This window comes from Macadamia integrifolia, chromosome 3 (assembly GCF_013358625.1).
Source record: "Macadamia integrifolia cultivar HAES 741 chromosome 3, SCU_Mint_v3, whole genome shotgun sequence".
NCBI lineage: Eukaryota > Viridiplantae > Streptophyta > Magnoliopsida > Proteales > Proteaceae > Macadamia > Macadamia integrifolia.
The window spans coordinates 21741317-21761328 of record NC_056559.1 but is presented as its reverse complement, the minus strand read 5'-3'; the positions used below and the strand labels follow the sequence as shown (position 1 = coordinate 21761328).

The 20012-nt window shown below is 45.3% G+C and overlaps 1 long non-coding RNA gene across 1 annotated transcript; it reads right to left on the bottom strand.

The window, feature by feature from the left end:
* Window positions 1-3589: 3589 nt before the first annotated feature.
* On the bottom strand, window positions 3590-7929 carry LOC122072592. The gene is made up of 3 exons (XR_006138551.1): window positions 4423-7929; window positions 4258-4333; window positions 3590-4028 (listed from the first exon to the last, which is right to left on the bottom strand). It is a non-coding gene; the product is annotated as an uncharacterized LOC122072592 (long non-coding RNA).
* Between the last annotated feature and the right edge of the window lie 12083 nt (window positions 7930-20012).

The following is a 20012-nucleotide window of genomic DNA, read 5'->3' as shown; positions in this document are numbered from 1 at the left end:
GGGGGGGGGGGGTTGCAGAGGCCGCGGAGTGGGGAAAGAGATGCTGGAGCAGGGTGGGGTTGGAGTCGGAATTCAACATTAAACAATACATTTTGGTAAATAGCTTTTAAACAGGATCGAATCCGCCCTCTCCTAGCTTTTGAACGAAGTAAAAATCTATAGAAGAATGATGTTTTCTCTATCTTCAGCAAATCCTCTTTTTGTTATGACACTGATATGATAATCTCCAAAATTAGACTCAGAATCAGAATGATTAGGCAATGAATTTGAGAAATTCACTTGACTGTTCTTCCTATTTTTATGATGTTCTACAAGAAACTAGTGGGTTTCATGAGCTTTGTCAGTTGAGCCTTGTATTATAGTCAATGGGTTAGTGAGGAAATTGAAGACCACATATATCTATGCTGAGAAGTAGAGGAGTTCCTTTCTCCTATGTCAACCTACAAAGCTTTCAGGTGAAAAGGAATGACAAGTGGCTGATCGCTGTTGTGAACCAATCAAAATAAAACCCTAACTATACTATGAGATAGTGGTAAGAAAAGGGTCAAACCCACAGAGAATGTTGTTTTGAAAATCAAATTGAAAATTAAGACTATATTAACGAATAATTAACAAAATTGAGAATTTATGAGAGGAACAACCTTTAGGTTTCGAATCCCCATTGACATGATTATTTAACTTTGGTGCGTACTCCGGTTCATTAAAACTACAAGTCTAATGCAATCATAGAATGACACTTCCGGCTCATTCTAGGTATAACCTATTTTGCCGAACACTATCGTCTTTCACATAGGCTTAGCACACTTCGTTCAGTCAGTTAAAGTCTATCATTGATAGAATCAAAATTTTGATAAAAACTATTGTTTGAATAGAAAATATAAATTACAAAAGCACATTCTCTAAACTAAATAAATCAATTAAAATCATCCACAAAGGGATGGAGCCTCAACACCAAACAATCAAGTATGCTTAAAGCATAAATTAAATAACAATTATCGATAGTTTATCTACACCTAAAGACAAAGGGGACTTAATTGCTCATGGTGCGAATCAATGAAGGACAGAAACGATGGTGTTCTTCCATAGAGACACGAACATAGGTGAATGGATTCAGCGGCGATGCGGCATGATACGATGGTGGTGATGGAACCTTGGTATGATGGAAATGATCCTTACGCAATGTTGTCTAGGAAAACCTATTCAGAAGAAGGTGCGATCCAAGAAAAAGGGAGAACCTTTAAAAAAAAGGAGAGAAAAACCAGCCCAAATTAATGAAAGAGAGGTGTGAGATATATATATATATATATATATAAAGGGCTTTCAGACTCGTTAGTGGGAGATCATATAAGAGGGGGATTAGGAAAGTGAAGATAGAGGGGTGTATTACATGGGAGAAGAAGAGGAGATAAAATCTAGGGAGAGAGAGAGAGAGAGAGAGAGAGAGGGGGGGGGGAAGAGAGATGTCCAAGAGAAAAGGAAACGAGAGTTCGCAGTGAGAGATATGCATGATAGATGGGAGAGAAACCAGGGAACAGAGAGAGAATGTGAGTGTCCTGAAAGTGAGATGGAGAAAGAGAGCAATTGGAAGAGGTGGAGTTGTGGCATGAGTGGAAGAAAAGAGATGGATTCGGTGGGAGTGAAGGAACTGTGAAATGGAGTTGTATTAGGGGAGAGAAATTATAGGAGAGAAAGAGAGATGTTGGGGGAGAGAAACTTGGGGAAAAAGGAAGGGGAAAAAGAGAAGGAATGAATAGGAAAAAGAGAGAAAGATGAGAGAAACCATGTCTCTCTTTTTCTTTTCATTTTTTTTTTTTTTTAACTCTCCTTTCTTGGAAAACCAATTTTACCCTTGATCCTTTGCCCTTGCTTCTAGATTGAATCATCTCCAACCATTTATTATCAAACACGTGTGCATATCTCTTGAAAACCTTGCAATCATAGAAAATCACAATGGAGTGGGAGTGAAGGCAGGAAGATACAAGGGAAGGGTCTATGAGATCCAGAGGGTCGGTCCAATAGAGGGAAAGGATGTAGTGGTTAGTAGGAGATCAGGGGAGAGAGAGAGCTAGAGAGAAGCGTGGAGTACTTCCTACAATATTATTTTAGATGTAAATCTACAAATTCTGCCTCTTCATCTTAATTCATCAACAGATTCAAGAGGTAGAAGAAAATATGATGAAATGAACTACTTCATTCTCTATAGTGACAAGTGGGAGGATCCATATTACTTTATTAAATTATTTATCAAAATGTTTACGTCCAATCATTGATATAAAATCTTTGTATTGGCATGTAAGATAGATTGGGGTTTGACACTAATATAATTACATGCCTTGTCCATTATATGATATTGTTTTAGTGGAGGGACTATTATGCAATTTATAGGATTAAATTAAAAATCATTTATTAATTTGAGGAGATAATGGTATTAGTTTATCTATTAAGATTTATATAATTATTAATAAGGGCACCTTTTACTGAAGGGACACATCGAACCAGATAGACAAGGATTGTGAATCCCAAATTGACTAGACAAGCTAGGTTGCTCACTTAGAAATGGGTCACCTAGACCATAAAATTGGAAGAAAGGAAGAGACTCATGATTTGACTAGTCCTCCTTCAATGATTTCTGTCTCCCTCTTTTACTCTTGGATGGTGAATTAGGGTTTTTTGAAACCCTAGGTGAGAGTTTCTATGCTGTGTTTTGCAACAAATGCAAGTGTTGCATGTGGTACTTTGGATTTCTCGAGTGTGGAAGAGCTAACTCATGTGGAGGAATTGTGTTTTCAGTTCAAAAGTTAATCCATATCTTCCTTACTAATTTTTGTATGGTTAATTTGCTTCTAAGAGGAGTTTGATTCGATTCTCCAAAGATTTAGGCGTTACCTAACAACCGTTGGGTATGATTCCCAACAATGGTTTCAAAGCCACACCCTTGTATGTGAAATTTTCCAATTGTGATTTGCAGTTCATGGTTCTTAAAAGTTTTCATGGGTACTACGTGTACAGTTGCGCCAATGCCACATGTACTTCTTCCTTATCAATGGGTATTTCTTTTCGACTATTTTGATCATGCTGTTATTAAAAAAAAAATATATATATATATATATATATATTTAATCGTATGCCCACGACATACCTGGCCATAGGCAATGATGGCCAGATGGCCCGACATCCATGCCGAGCTTGCAAGATCTTTTCACTCTTGCACCTGGGTAGATTTAGAACCTGCATGTTTTTAAACAACAAATGCTTAGCGCAGTTGGTGCAGTTGTGGTGCGTAAAGCCCATGTTCAAGCTATTAATTTTTCCTCCCTACCTATGAAAAAGAATAAAAAATGTTTCATGTGTAAGTCGAGCCCTCTTATGAAGCCACGTCACAACAAGCCAAGTTCAAGATTATAGTATGTTATGAACTGCTAAATCTTAAAAAATAAAGAAATCGAAGTTGCAGGAAAAGCCCACCTTTCATTAAGCCTTGAACCTACCATACTTCATATTAAAATTAAGCATTATGATCAGGCTTAGATCTTAGATCAATCATTGACCCATTTCGGTGTGTTGGTTTTCCACATCAGACCACAAATAGTTTTTCATTAATTTATGAATCTGATTTATAATAAATAAAAATATTTACAATAAGTCGTATCAAACAACTGTAAAATGATCAAATAAATACAAATAGAAATCATATCAAATTAAAAGAGATGAAGAGCACTTTCTTGTTTCTGCATCTGTGGACAACACAATTAAGCCATTAAAAACCACGTCACCACCTACAAGGCTACAACCACCTAAACCCCCCCCCCCACAAAAGACAAAAAAAAAAAAAAAAAAAAGAAAGAAAAAAAGCACAGAATCCCCTCTTCCAAGCTCTTCACGAATTCCATGAAAAGGCAATGCCTTGTTGGAATTCTCAAATGTATGATAGGGCCAGTGTACTTAAGCTTGAGCATCTCCGGCCAGGAATTATGATATGTTCTCCCCTCAGTATACCCTTTGAAAAATTCGTAAATGCTAATCTCAACCTGCACATCAACATGAGGAAACTTTGAAATGAGGCTTCTGATGGATACTGCAAACATTAGAAATAAGTTGAACAACGTGATCACTACTCTCTAAGCATAGGTCATACATATGCAAGTGTTGATCTAAACTTGTTTCTAGTACAAAAGAATACATGTACCTTCATTGATCTATACGCTATGAAAAGAATAAATCTATTACTAAAAATCATAGACAATCCATCAAAGATACCTGGTGCAATCAATGAGAAATTAAGGTAACGACTGAAGATATTTTGCATGGTTTTTCCAGACAATTTCGATCTAACCTGTAAAAAAATCCAGTTTTCATTATGATTCCTAAAATAACTTGATACATATATTATATCATAGGTTGATATAATTTGAATGGCCTTACCGAATTGCCAAGTCCACCCATTCCAAGGAATTTGAATAATTGCTTGTGTGATCCTAAAAGAGAAAATGGAAAGGGAGGAAGAAAAAGGATTGGGTCAGGAGTGAGAGGGGCTATGAGTAAGAGAGTAGTGAGGGAAAGGGGAAGGGAAGAAAATCCGGGTGGGGGTTGGGGTGTATGCTAATAACAAAAATGGAAAAAATGAAAGGGAGAGGTAGGGTGAGAAGAATACCTCTTTTCTTTTCTCCTCTCCTCCTACTTCTAATTCCACTTTTCTTTTCTCCATCTTTCTTCCATTTCTGTTCCTTGCCTCACGTTTCCAAGGAGGAAGAGAGTCTGAGAGTTTCAATGGGTATGGGAGAGGAATGAAGTGGGAGAGGGAAAGAGGATGTGCTTGGATGGTGTTGTGAGAGTGGTGACTGATATGGAGAGTAATGACACAGTGAAAATGTGTTGTATTGCTTGACTCTCAATGGAGAGAATATTACACTATATATAGGAGATGTGTTGCCCTAGTTTACTAGGGTTTGTACAATATATGGAAAGTATCCATGATAGGGAAGATTGGTGGAATATTGTCCTACCAAAAGTATGCTACTGCAGTATAGTAAGAGTATATTTAGTTACCCGAATGGGTAGATCACAATATACGTTATTACACCCCCTCAAGATGAGATGGAGAGGATCGAATCTTCAGCTTGTCACGCATAAACTGGAACCGTACAGTGGGTAAGGCCTTGGTGAACACATCTGCTATCTGATCCTTTGTGGAGATAAACTGAACAGAGAGTTGTTTAGATGTGACTCCTTCACGGACAAAATGACAGTCAATCTCGACGTGCTTCGTTCGTGCATGAAAAACAGGGTTTACAGAGAGATAAGTGGCACCAATATTGTCACACCACAAAATGGGAGGGCCACTAATGGAGAGGCCGAGTTCTTTAAAATGAGACTTTAACCAGATGAGCTTACAGATGTGTCAACCAATGCTTTGTATTCTGCCTCTGTGGATGAGTGTGCAACTGTCTGTTGCTTGTGGGACGTCCACGATATAAGATTAGGGCCTAGAAAAATGGCAAAGCCACCAGTGGAGTGGCGATCAATGGAGCTTCTTGCCCAATCAGTATCACTGAAGGCATGCAAAGAGGAAGAGGGGGAGTGCTGGAGTAGAAGGCCATGAGAGCAACTGGCCTTGAGATAGAGCAAGATGCGCTTGACTAAACTCCAGTTGTCCTCGGTAGGCGTGTGCATATATTGGCAAGCCCGATTAACCGCAAAACTAACATCAGGCTTGGTGAGAGTGATGCACTGCAGTGCACCAAGAATGGAACAATACTTAGTAGGCTCAAAGTATAGATCACCCCCTGAAGCGAATGACTTAGAGGACATGGCCATGGGGGTCTGTGAAGGCTTGCAATCGACCATCCCAGAACGCTTAAGTAAATCATCAATGTAGCATTCCTGAGAAAGGAGAAGACTAAGAGGATGCTGAAGAGTTGCAACATCAAGGAAGAAGTGTAGAGGACCGAGGTCCTTAATAGAGAACTCTGTAACCAGGCAATGAAGGAGGCAGGTGACCTGCAAGGGAACACTTCCGGTAACAGGAATGACATCCACATAAGTTAATATATATATATATATATATAGCTGCTACCCTTGTGGTAAATAAAAAGAGATGGGTTTATGCAAGAAGCCTGAAAGCCCAATTGAAGCAAGAACTGAGTCAGTCGTTGAAACCAGGCATGGGGTGCTTGTTTCAGACCATACAAGGACCTATGAAGACGACACACATGATGTGGATGAGACTGGTCCTCGAAACCAGGAGGTTGAATCATGAAGACCTCTTCATCAAGAAGGCCATGGAGAAAGGCATTGTTGACATCTAACTAGCGAATTGGCCAACTTCTGGAGACTGTAATAGCTAAGATGGATTAGATTATGGTAGGTTTGACCACTGTAATGAATGTCTCATTGTAGTCCGATCCTTCCTATTGATGAAACCCCTTTACAACAAGGTGTGCCTTATAGCGTTCCAGTGAACCGTCAGATTTCCTTTTGATTCTAAAAACCCACTTGAGGCCAACCAGATTCATATGAGGGGATCGGGGAACAAGAGACCATGTGCCATTCTGGATGAGGGCATTAAACTCTGCTGCCATTGCATCACGCGCATTCAGGGGATTTGGAGGGTTGGGAGTAGCAGGTTGGTTCAGTGGTGGGGGGAGAGGTAGCGGTGAGGGCACTGGGTCAAGGCCGGGGCTGTATATGATGGAGGCGAGTAGGTGGGGGGTCAGGTTGAGGGAGAATTTGGAGGCCAGTAGGGGGAGTAGGAGGGGACGGTGAGGAAGGTGGGATAGTGGGGTTGGTGGTGGCATTGATGGAGGTTAGAGGATGAGTTCGGTGGGCAGGGGAGGTGGACGGTGTGTGGTCTGGTGTGGGAATAGGAGAGGTGAGAGGAATAGGGAAGAGGAGGGGCAGTAAGTGTGGCTGAATGGGTGATGGTATGCTAAAGGTGGTGGATGGGGGTGTGGGCAGTATGGGAGAGGAGCAAACGACTGGGTTGGCAGCCGGTAAGGGAGTTACCCGAATGGGGGTAGAAGCCTAAGGAACAAAGTAGAGGAGAGTGAGAGTAGAAGGATCAAGAATGGTATGAGTGGAGAAAGGAAAAATGGTTTCATCAAAACGGGCGTGATATGCAATGTACATGCGACTAGTGGCCAAGACAAGGCAGTAGTAGCCTGTGTGAGATGGACTATAGCCAAGAAAAACGTATGGGGTGGAGCGGTAGTCCATTTTGTGATTGTTATAGGGATGGAGGAAGGGGTAACACTTGCATCCAAAGATGCAAAGGAAGGAATAGTCTGAAGATTGATAAAAAGCCTGTTGGAAGGGAGTAACATGGTTAGAGACCCTGGAAGGCATGTGGTTAATGAGTTAAACCATAGTGTCAAAGGCAAAACGCCAGTATTGCTTCGGGACAGAAACATGGGCAAGCAAGGAGGGACCGGTTTTGACTATGTGACGGTGACATCTTTCAACAGATCCTGTGTTCATGGGTATAGGGATTGGAGATCCTATGTTGAATTCCATAGGTAGTGAAAAAGGTTAGAAGTGAACGATATTCACGACCCTGGTCCATTTGGATGGACTTAAGCTTACGGGAGAAGTGACGTTCAACAAAGTCTTGAAAATTAAGAAAAATATGAAATACTTCAAACTTTTGAACTATAGGATAAAACCAAATAAATTTAGAAAAATCATCCACAAAAATTATAAAATATTATGTCATTCAGGGGAGGAAGTGGCACAGGGGCCCCATACATCATTGTAAATCAAATCCAAGAGAAATAAACTGATTAAAGTAGGACCTAAAGAAAGTTTACTGGCTTTGCCAAGTTGGCAGACCTAAAAGACTTGGCTCAACCATGTGGACTACCATGGGAAATTATTATCATGCAACATAAGTTGAAGGAGATGCTCATGTGGATGCCCTTAACGATGATGCCAGCCATCAATATATGTTGGTTCAGCAATACTGATAGAAGAAGGGAGAGTGGCCTGAAGGGTGTAGAGACCATTATTACTCGGTCAGGAGAGTAGAATCGACTTGGTTACCTGATCCTTGACAACAAAGTGGAAGCATGGAATGAAAAAAAGACATTATTATCATGTGCAAATTTTTGAATAGAAAGAAGAGGTTTAGAGATAGATGGAACAAAGAGAACATCAGAAAGATGAAAGAAGAGAGAAGGAGATGAAGAGGGGAGTGTAGTAGAACCAATAAGAGTAATGGGAATACCCTTACCGTTACCAACCTTAAGCTGATCTTGACTAGTGTAAGTTTCATAGGCTGAGAGGAAATGCAGGTCAAGGGTGACATGGTGGGAAGCACCAGTATCAGGATACCAGGTCAGGGTATTTGTGGGCGGATAGGATGGCGTTGGTAAGAGGGCAGGGTTGGGATGGGCATAGTGCACAGAGGGTCAGTGAGATGTGGGGCGGTATTGCTGGGGGTAGGGGTATGGGTTGTTCTGAGGAGGTTGGGTAGAGGGATGATAACAACAGGTGGTTGCAGCATGATTCGTCTGATGGGAAATGGTACAGAAGAAGTTGTCGCATCCATACGCACGACCCCTGCCACGCTCCCCTCGCAACCTCGGTTGGAGCCACGATCATAGGAGGAACTGGACTCGCCAGAGGAGGGAGAGGACCATTGAGTGGTATTGGCAGTGGGAGAAGAGGAGACCCCATCAAAAAGGCCAAGCTTGCAAAAATCACGCATGCCTTCATGACTCAGAAGGAGGCCATGGAGTTCCGTGTAAGTGGGAATGATAGCCTTAGTGAGAAGGGAGGGAATGATCTCTTGCATGTTGTCCTTAAGACCACATAGGACATGAATGTTGAAATCCTGGGTGGTGCGGGGTTTACCTGCGACAGCCAGTTCATCAGTGATGGCCTTGGTGCGCTAAAGGAAGTCCGTGACGGATTCATCTGCTTTCTAGCTAAGATGCTGAAGGGTCAAGTGAGAGACATCAATAGAGTGGAGGAGGCTGAATTGTAGGTGTCCTAAAGTGTTGTCCAGATTTCATGGTTGGTCTCCTTTGTCAAGGACAATAGGGATGACAACCTCTGTGAGAGAGGAAACGATGAGACTCACAAGCTAAGAGTCCTGCTGAGACTAGGTAGCGGCAGTAGTAGCATCATCAGGACATGAGGTCGTGCCATCAAGAAAGCCAAATAGACGTTGGCCTTTCAAGAACGGGACGAGTTACTTCTTCTAGAGCAAGAAATTGATGGGTGTGAGTTTAAGAGAAAGGAAGCAATGAGGGGAGGAGAGAGAGGGAGGCGGTGTTGGTGTGGCCACTACTGTGGTGGTGGCGACAAGGGGAAGATTGGGGTTGGGATCGGTAGCTATGGAAGAAAGGGTCTAATGCGGTAAAAATTAACCGGACGATCTTCCCTGCAATTCCTGGTGCTTTGGCCGACCTGCACAGAAGAGATGACAGGGGAGAGCCAAGCTGACCCGACGGGGGACTCTCCGATGCCTAAGTCAGATCTTTCCACAGTAGATGCTCAAGGGAGCTTTTCCAGTAAGAGAAGTGAGTGATTGATCCCCCATGATGGAGGCTTACCTTGGTATTTATAGGCTGCTGATAGAGGGAGAGTGGGAGATGATCATGAAGAGTCCTGTGTAGGCATGGAGTCCTCAAGGGGAGTGGCTCTGTGATTCTAGGAATATTCCAACCACTTATCTCGGAAAGGCCAACCGTGTGACGTCTATGATGACGTGTACGTGGATAAAATCCTGTCCTTCTGAATAGGGATTACGCTCCTTGAGTGTAGGGGTGGACGAAAACACGTTTTTGGAAACCTTGTTGTTGACGTCAGGCCGAGGTGAAAGCACGGCTTGATGGAGGCTGAGGTGATAGCACGGCCTGATTGAGGCCGAGGTGGCAGCACGGCCTGATGGAGGCCGAGGTGGTAGCACGGCTTGATGGAGGCCGAGGTGATAGCACGACCTGATGGAGGCCGAGGTGATAGCACAGCCTGATGGAGACCAAGGGGGTAGCATGGCCTGATTGAGGCCGAGGTGGTAGCACGGCCTGATGGAGGCCGAGGTGGTAGCACAGTCTGATGGAGGCCGAGGTGACAGCATGGCCTGATGAAGGCCGAGGTGACAGCATGGCCTGATGGAGGCCGAGGTGGCAACACTGCCTGATGGAGGCCGAGGTGGAAGCATAGCCTGATGGAGGCAGAGGTGATAGCACGGTCTAACGGAGGCCGAGGTGGTAGCACGGCCTGATGGAGGCCGAGGTGGCAGCGTGGCCTGATGGAGGCTGAGGTGACAGCGCAGCCTGATGGAGATCGAGGTGGCAGTGCGGCCTAATGGAGGCTGAGGTAACAGTGTGGCCTGATGGAGGTTGAGGTGACAGCACGGCCTGATGGAGGCCGAGGTGGTGGGTCAGTCTTTTTCAGGTTTGTATACACGCTATAGCCATGCTGAGGAAGTTGACATATTTTGCCTCATCACCAGCCCCCACTCTAGCAATTTGAATCGATCTGCTAGAACATTTAATTCAATGCGAAACGCACTGCTTCACTTTCTCAGCTGAGGCTGCTCAATGGTTCGAGGACATGGCTGTCGCTTGTTCCAAGGCGAAGGAGGTAAAGCTCCTTCATGGGGTGCCGCACAAGATCACAAACCAACTAGAGGTTGAGAGGAAAATGGCCCGATCTGAGGAGGTCTGTGCCAATGATGTTGTGTTTATAAATGGAGAGCTAGAACAAGAGGCTGCTAAGCAGCTCAATGCCAACAGTAACTTGATGAAGGAGAATGATGCTCTCTAAGATGAGTTGTCCGAGACTCAGGGCGCTCGCAAGGAGGACGAGCCCACTGTTGGGGTTGGCGAGCTGGAAAGGCCACACCGGGCCGAGCTGGATGTTGAAGAGGTGGTTGAACCCCTAGGCTTGTCAGAAGTTGGTTGACAATAACATTATTTTGTTTCAGGTTGGCTCGGACGATGCCATCTGGTTCATTCTGAAAAAGATGCCAGGCTACAATCCGACGGACTATGAGTAGCATGTTCCTGCCCCTGTAACTTCGGTGTAGCTCGGTGGCCCGATCGTCGTTAGTGAAGAGGTGACCCGACTCGATAGATAGCCAAGTGAAGAGCTAGGCCCGTGGATCAGCCCCTTGAGATTAGCCTTATATATATTTATATTTATGTAGATGTCTCCTTCAGTAGGGATGTACTTTGAGGGCTTTTTCCCCATTTTTGGTGAATGAAAAATTTGTTTTGATGTCTTCATCTTTCAGTATTCTTGTGCTTCTTTCTTTATTTTCTTGTGCTTCGGGTACGGATCAAAATGAGTAACTTGTTGGAAGAATAAGGACAAGTACAGTTGTCTGAGTGTGGCCCGGTTCCCTAGCCGAGCTCGGAATTGATCTTCCATGTCTAGCTTATGAACTCATGAGGCGCTAAGCCTTAGACTAGCCATAGTGGTGCCGAGCGGGGGCTCAATCTTTTGATATGCCTTACGTTAAGGTCTTTTGTGGTGTTGAGTCGGGGCTAGGGCTTTCATGCTTTATTACGTAAGGTCTTGAGGTGTGAGCCGTGCTCGGGCTTGAATGCCTTAGTGCGTAAAAGCTTGATGTGCCGAGCTGTGGCTCTGGCTTGAATGCCTTAGTACGTAAGGGCTTGAGGTGCCGAGCCGTGCTCGGGTTTGCATGCCTTAGTTTGTAAGGGCTTTGAGGTGCCGAGTCGGGGCTCGAGCTTGCATGCCTTAGTTTGTAAGGGATTTGAGTTGCCAAACTAGGGTCTGATCTTGTGGTGCCGAGTTGGAGCTTGGTCTTAGATGCTGCTGAGCTAGGGCCCGGTCTTTATGCCTTATTGGTTAAGGTCTTTGAGTCACCAGACTAGGGTCTGGTCTTGTGTGTCAAGCTGGAGCTCGGTCTTAGATGCTGTTGAGTTGGGGCCCAGTCTTTGTGCCTTACAGGTTAAGGTCTTTGAGTCGCCAGACTAGGGTCTGGTCTTGTGGTGCCGAGCCGGGCCCTTTGTGCCTTACTGGTTAAGGTCTTTGAGTCGTCAAACTAGGGTCTGGTCTTGTGGTGCTGAGCTAAAGCTCGGTCTTAGATGCTGCCAAGCTGGGGCCCGGTCTTTGTGCCTTACTGGTTAAGGTCTTTGAGTCGCCAGACTAGGGTCTGGTCTTGTGGTGCCAAGCTGGAGCTTGGTCTTAGATGCTGCCGAGCTGGGGCCCGATCTTTGTGCCTTACTGGTTAAGGTCTTTGAGTTGCCAGACTAGGGTCTTGTCTTGTGGTGCCGAACTGGAGCTCGGTCTTAGATGTTGTCGAGCTGGGGCCCGATCTTAGAAGAGTCAGATATTTGAGAGAAGCTTCATAGTATATTGATGTGTGGTATGCACTTGGGACAAATACATTGCTTCAAAAAAGAATCTAATCTGCTCCGTGATAAAAATTTAATAACTGCTAAGGTGTTGATAGTATAAAATCTTCAAGACTAACACCCAATCGATGGGATTTTAATGCAATCTACTGGTAAAATTTTTTGAGATTTTCAACATTCCATGCCCTTGGTATAGCTGTACCCCCTGAGTCTGCAAGTGGAATGTGCCGGGACGCACCACTTTGGAGACTATGTAAGGGCCTTCCCAATTCGCGCTGAGCTTGCCTTCACTTCTTGGGTCCGTCGCTGCTGCTTTCTTGAGGACCAAGTCCCCAACTATGAATCCCTGTGGCTTGACCCTCCAGTTGTGATACTGCCGGACTTTCTGCTTATAGGTTTCATTTTGAACAAGTGCTTCTTCCCGAGCTTCATCTATGAAGTCAACGTTTGCTTGGAGCCCAGCTTCGTTCTGTGAGGCTTCAAACACTGCTGATTGGAACGAGGCTTGGTTACCTCCATAGGGGTTAACGCTTCAGTCCCATGTGGCAATCGGAATGATGTCTCTCCTGTGGGGGTCCAAGCTGAATTGCGATACGCCCAAAGTACACTGAGTAGCTGATCTGCCCAGTTCTTCTTCTTCTAGTCCAGCCTCTTCTTTATTCCATCAAGAAGTATGTGGTTGGCTTTTTCTGCCTGACCGTTCAATTGCGGGTGTGCTACAGCAGTGTTTCGAAAATCAATATTAAAGTTACTGCAGAAGAGCCTGAATTTTCGATTGTCAAATTATCGACCATTATCCGTGACCAACACCTTTGGGATACCATAGCGGAATATAACGTCATCCCTAACGAACTTCTCTACTACCTGCTCAGTGATTCTGGCCAAGGGACGTGCTTCCACCCATTTATTGAAGTAATCAATAGCGACAATCAAGAATTGAACTCCCCCTTTTCCTTTATTGAATTGTCCTAGAATATCCATTCCCCACATTGCGAACGGGATCGGGCAAATCACTGAACTAAGTTCTGTAGCCGGGACGTCTGGTATTAGGGCGTGTACCTGACACTTAAAGCGCTGCCGGAGGAACTTCATTGCATCTCTTTGCATGTTTGGCCAATAGAATCCTTGGCGTAGCACCTTGTAGGCCAGTGCCCTACCCCCGTTGTGTCCTCCACAAATTCCTTCGTGGACTTCCCGAAGCGTCTCTTCAGCTCGGCTCGGGGGCAGGCACTTCAGCAAGGGCCAGGATATTGCCCTTTTGTAAAGTACTCCACCCTAGAGGGTGTATTTGGCTGCTCTCCTTTTGACTGCCCTTGCTTCTGTTTGATCTCCTAGGATATGTCCGTCACGTAAATAGTCCACAATGGGATCCATCCAGCTCAGCTCGGCTCTTTGTGTATTGCTACACAACAATTCTTGCTCATAGGTAGGTTGGTCTAGCACTTCAAAATATACCGAGCTTGCACAGTCAGCGAGGTCAGCTTTAGCTAGTTTGGAGAGGGCATCTGCCATTGCATTTTCCTACCGCGGGATCTGTACCATCACGAACGTGCTAAAACTGGTCACCAGGTGACATACTTCTTTCAAATACTTGGCCATTCTTCCTTCTTTGGCCTCGTATTGGCCATTGACTTGGTTCATGATTAGTTGGGAGTCACTATGTGCGACCAAGTCGTTTGTAGTTACCGCCTTTGCCAGTTTGATTCCCGTAATCAGGGCTTCATACTCTTCTTCGTTATTTGTTGCGAGAATGCAAATCTAAGGGCGTAATGAATCATGAATTCCTCAGGGCTTCTCAGCATAAGTCTTGTATCACTCCTCGTTGTGGTGCTGGATCCATCAATAAAGAGCTCCCATTTTCTGTTCAGCTCCGCCTTAGGTTCTGTCGCTTCTTCGGTTTGTGTACATTCTACCAAGAAGTCAGCCAGTGCCTGGCCCTTGATTGCGCTTCTCGATCGAAATTCAATGTTGTGCTCACTTAACTCGATAGCCCAACTAACCATACGTCCCGCTACGCTGGGGCTGTGAAGTGACTTTCTCAGCGGTTGATCAGTTAGTACAGTAATGGCGTTTGCTTGGAAGTAGGGCCTCAACTTCCTGGCTATCACGACTAGCGCCAATGCAAGCTTCTCAATCTTTCGGTACCTTGTCTCCGCTTCCAGGAGCAAATGACTCACATAGTAGATGGGCCTCTGGGTCTTCGCCTCTTCTCTTACGAGGACTGCACTAACGGCTACCGCAGAGGTAGCGAGGTAAAGCTGTAGCTCCTCTCCAGGCTCTGGCCGGCTCAGCAGAGGGGGCTGGGTTAGGCAGGTCTTGATTTCATAGAAAGCTGCTTCGCATTCCTCTGTCCAGCGAAATTGCTGTTGGCCTTTTCCTCCTTTTGGTAGCTTGAAGAACAGAAGGCACCTATCCCCAACTCGAGACAAGAACCTGTTCAGTGTGGCCAGGCACCCTGTCAGTTTCTGCACTTCGCGAATGTTTCTTGGTGGACGCATCTCATGAATGGCCTCAATTTTTGAGGTGTTTGCCGCTATCTCCCTTTGTGACACTAGAAAACCCAAGAATTTCCCAGAGGTTACTCTAAATGCACACTTGGTTGGATTTAATCTCATCTGGTTCTTTCGCAGGACATCAAAAGCCTCCTTCAGATCTAGCACATGATCAGTGCCTTTCGCACTCTTGACCAGCATATCATCAATGTAAACTTCCATATTTCTTCCGATCTGGCTTCGGAACATCGTATTCACCATCCTCTGGTAAGTGGCTCCAGCATTCTTTAGGCCAAAAGGCATTGCAGTGTAGCAGTAGTTGCCCTGAGTGGTGAGGAAAGTAGTTTTCTCCTCATCTTCCACCTTTATCTTTATCTGGTTATAGCCGGAATATGCATCCATGAAGGTCAGCATCTCGTGGCCTGCAGTCAATTCTATGAGGGAGTCAATTCGGGGCAAAGGGTAGTAGTCTTTGGGACAAGCCTTGTTTAGGTCAGTGTAGTCTATGCATATCCTCCACTTCCTGTTGGACTTCGGAACCATGACCACATTGGCTAACCAGGTCGGGTACTTTATTTCCCTCACAAACCCCACTACTAGGAGTTTTTCAACCTCCTCATTGATGATGGCGTTCCTCTCAGTCGCGAAGTTCCTGCGCTTTTGCTGGATAGGCTTGAAGTTAGGGTTAACGTCAAGGCTATGCTCAACTACGGTCCTGGAGATACCTGGCATATCAGAAGCTTTCCATGCGAAAATATCAGAGTTCTCGCCGAGGAAGTTCAAAATTTCTTCACGGAGTTCAGAGCTCAGCAGCACTCTGAGCTAAACTATTCTTGACGGTTCAGCCTCAGTGATTGGGATAGTAAGTAGCTGTTCAACTGGCTCAGCTTGGGTCAGGAGGCTTTCATCTTGGCAATCAATAACTTCTACCATAGATGCTAGGCCCGAGCATGGTTTCTTGACAGATTTTATGAAGTTGGCATAGTATTCCCGGGATTTCTTCTGGCTGAACTTGCATTCCCCAACTCCATTGCTGGTTGGGAATTTGACCTTCATGTGCTTAGTGGACACAATCGCCCCAAGACCATTAAGACCAAGTCGGCCAAGAATTGCATTATAGGGTGAGGCGATCTTGGCGACCATGAAAGAGACCATGGTTGTGGCTATCTGAGCTCCCTGTCTGATGGTTACAAGCAAGTCAACAACTCCCTCTAGCTCAACCGGCATGCCTGAAAATCCATACAAGGGTCTTGGGGCTGGTTTTAAGGCCTCAGTGCCAAGCCCCAGTTTAATGAAGGCTACGTATGACATGAGGTCAAGGAGGCTCCCATGTCCCCTAGGACCCTGTGAAAGGGGTGGTTGGCCACCACTAATTGAATCACGACAGCGTCGTTGTGAGGCCAGTTCAACTCTTCCAGATCTCTGTCAGAGAAAGTAATGGGTGGATCCATTTTGAGGGCTTTGACAGGTTGTTCCGTGATGCATATGAACCGCGCGTGAGCTTTTCGCCCATGATTGTTAGGATGGCTGGACCCACGAGCTGGTTGTTGTATGTTTCAGCTCGATCCGTGGGTGGGTCCTTGGACGGCTCGACTGGGCATCGTCTCTCCTCGACTCGTGCCAGTTCCCACCATATTTCTGCTTTAAATACTGGTTGAGGTATCCAGCCTTGATGAGCTCATCAATCTCCCTTTTCAGAGACTTGTAGTCTTCAGTGTCATGTCCATGGTCTCTGTGGTATCGACAATACCAGTTGGGCTTCCTCTCCTCTAGTTTAGCATTCATTGGCCTGGGCTAGCGAAAGTACTTCTGATTTTGGGTCTCTAAGAGCAGGTTTGTTCGGGAACGATCAAGTTCATATTGCTCAAGTTCAGCTATGTCAAGAGGTCGATCTGTTCTATTTTTCTTCAGCTCGCTAGAGTCGTCCCTAGGTCTCAGAGTCCTTTTCTTCTCCTTCTCCGCCTGATCACCCCTGTCAGCTACTCCTCGGGCGGCCAGAACCTCCTCCATGTTAGTATATTGATTGCAACGTCTCAATAGTTCGGGCATCATTTTCGGTAAGTCGAGGGACAGAGACTGAACCAGATCAGGGTGTATTACCCCATTGCATAACGTGCTATACGCCACTCCGTCCGGTAGGTTAAGGAACTCCCTTACAGTCCCCCTCGCTCCCTACCTCATGTTCATCACGTTTTGCGTGGTTTGCTTCTGCTTCATACTTGCTTGGAAATGTGTGAGGAACGCTCTAGTCAGCTCTTCATAGCTGCGGGACCATGGCCATAAATTTGACATCCACACCAGCGCAGCTCCTTTTAATGAGGCTGTGAAAGCTCAGTAGAGAATGGCGTCTAACCTACCATGAACCGCCATGGCCGAGCTATAGTACAGCAGATGATCATAGGGATCTGTGGTGCCATCATATCCATTAAAGACAGGTATCACAAAATTTGAGGGCAGCTCGGCATCAATCAGTTCATCCCAGAGTTATAGTTATGTCAATCGGGTGGCCCTGCCTCTGCATTCCTTCTATTCGCTCAGTGAGTCGCATGCGGCTCTCCAGGTCGTCTCTTCTCTCCTCGGCTCAGCGATCCAGAGATCGACGTGCCCCTTTGCCTCTTCTGGGGCTTCTTCCTTGGCCTTGGTGACCACCAGGCTGATCCTGACCTTGCCGTGGTGCACCTCTAGTCAGCCTGATGGGCGAGCCCTAACCCGAGTGGGGTCGATCTTATCGAGCTGGCCTCTGGTAGTTTTCGCGTTCTTCTTTGTGGGGACGTGCGCCTCTACTGAGTCTTTGAGGCGACAGTTGGCATCTTCCTACCTAGGGTGGGGATCTATGAGTATCATGTGTCTCTGGGCTCCAGTGATGCGTGGAACGACGGGCCCTCCTGTTCTTGGTGGGGACAGGACCTTGCCTGTGCCCCTTAGTGCGAGAGTGGGGTGGTACCGAATGAACAGTTCGTGAAGTTCTGGCTGACCCCCTTCTTGCTGTTGACTAAGGGGTGACACTATTGTTAGGAGATTTGTCATTGAGATGTCTGCTCGGAACAGGCCTATGCAGCTAAGCTGAACTATTGCACAGCACAGGAAGTGCCGAGCCGAAAGTCCCGCACCAGTGCGTTTGTAGCTAATACCTGCAACTGCAAACTCTGCATCTGCTCTTCTATGTTCGAGTGAGTTACCCGGGATGATGGGACATGGTGAGATAGTTGAGGGTTCTGCTCGCACTGATCCCCCTCTCCCTGAGCAACTTGTGCATTGGGCCTAGTTTGCTGGGGTCCCTGTGGAGGGGTCTCTGCTGGGACGTTTTCCTGCTCTGCCATTGGTGGTGAATGGGGACGTCCATGTGGTACTTCGCGAGTGGATCTTGCTCTCGTTGTCGTTGAAGAAACGACCTTCTCGCTCCTTAATTGCATTGGTCCAAGGTGACTTTTTGTAACAATTCCCACAGACGGCGCTAATCTGATGCAGCAAAAATTGATCGGATGATCTTCCCTGCAGTTCCTGGTGCTTCGGCCGACCTACACAGAAGAGATGACAGGGGAGAACCGGGCTGACCCGATGGGGGACTCTTTGATGCCTAAGTTTGATTTTTCCACAGCAGATGCTCAAGGGAGCTTTTCCAGTAAAAGAAGTGAGTGATCAATCCCCCATGATGGAGGCTTACCTTAGTATTTATAGGCTGCTAATAGAGGGAGAGTGGGAGACGATCGTGAAGAGTCCTGTGTAGGCGTGGAGTCCTCAAGGGGAGTGGCTCTGTGATTCTGGGAATATTCCAAGCCTCTTATCTCGGAAAGGCCAACCGTGTGACATCTATGATGACGTGTAGTGGATAGAATCTTGTCCTTCTCAATAGGGATTACGTTCCTTGAGTGTAGGGGTGGACAAAAACACGTTTCTGGAAACCTTATTGTTGACGTCGGGCTGAGGTGATAGCACGGCCTGATTGAGGCTAAGGTCGTAGCACGACCTGATGGAGGCCGAGGTGATAGCACGACCTGATTGAGGCCGAGGTGGCAGCACGGCCTGATGGAGGCCGAGGTGACAGCACAGCATGATGGAGACCGAGGGGGCAGCACGGCCTGATAGAGGCCGAGGTGGTGGGTCAGTCTTGTTCAGGTTTGCATACACGCTACAGCCGTGCTGAGGAAGTTGACATATTTTGCCTCATCAGGGTGCATAGAGAGAGATGTTGGGGGCTAAGGAGGAGGGCTTATGGGAGTAGGGAACCAAAGAAAAGAGAAGAAAAAGAAAGGAACCTGTTTGAGATTTAAAAGTAACCGCAAGCGTATGGATTATCGTAGTTACGAGTCGAACACAAGGAGGCAGCCACTTTATTTTCAGCTTCTTGTAGTAACGTGAAAGTGTATGGACTAATCCTTGTGATCTACTTCTAACTACCGCCCTAAAACAGATACATCAAAAATGAACGTCCTAACCAACCCAACTAGGGAAATTGGAATTGCAATTGAAATTAAAAATCTAACCATTCATCATCTAGGAATTTAAATACTCAAATCAAAAAATTAAAAAGCAATAAAGAAAAAGTAAAAGGAAAGTGCTAAAATAAAATAAATAAAATAAAATAAAAGGAATAGAGCTAGAGAGAGGCACACAAGTAGGTTTCCTTAATTAGCCCAAGGGATGCACCATAAATAATACGAGCTTCCCTACTTGACCAGAGAGTAACTCTTACAAGGGCTTTTCTACTTAGCTTTAGGGAAAGGGATGCAAAATAAATAATTAAAGTAAAAGGATGGTTCCATGACTAGAGAGGAGCAAAGCCAACACATAGTCTAGCCAAGGACCTTGGGGGAAAGGGAAAGCATCAAAGTAAAACTGAAAATTAAAATCCTAAATTAAGAATGAATGGGTAGCAAGAAAAGGGAATGAGAAGGGGGTGAGAACACTTATATAGAAGCCTACTTACCTGAACTTCAATCCTTGAATTAAAAACTTGACTGATTTGATATACGACTAGCCCTAAAAATCAGATCTAGAATAAACCAAATCTGAAATTGCTAGGCCTGGAGAAAACAAATCTTGAAGAAAAGCTTGCACTTGAAAAGAGATGCTCCAAAGCTTGGTTCTTGTCATCTGAATCTAAGCCTTGAACTAGTAAATTAAAATTATTACAACTTGAATAACTTGAATAGCATGAATGATAAAAATTGAAGCAAAAAACTAAAAGCTAGAACTA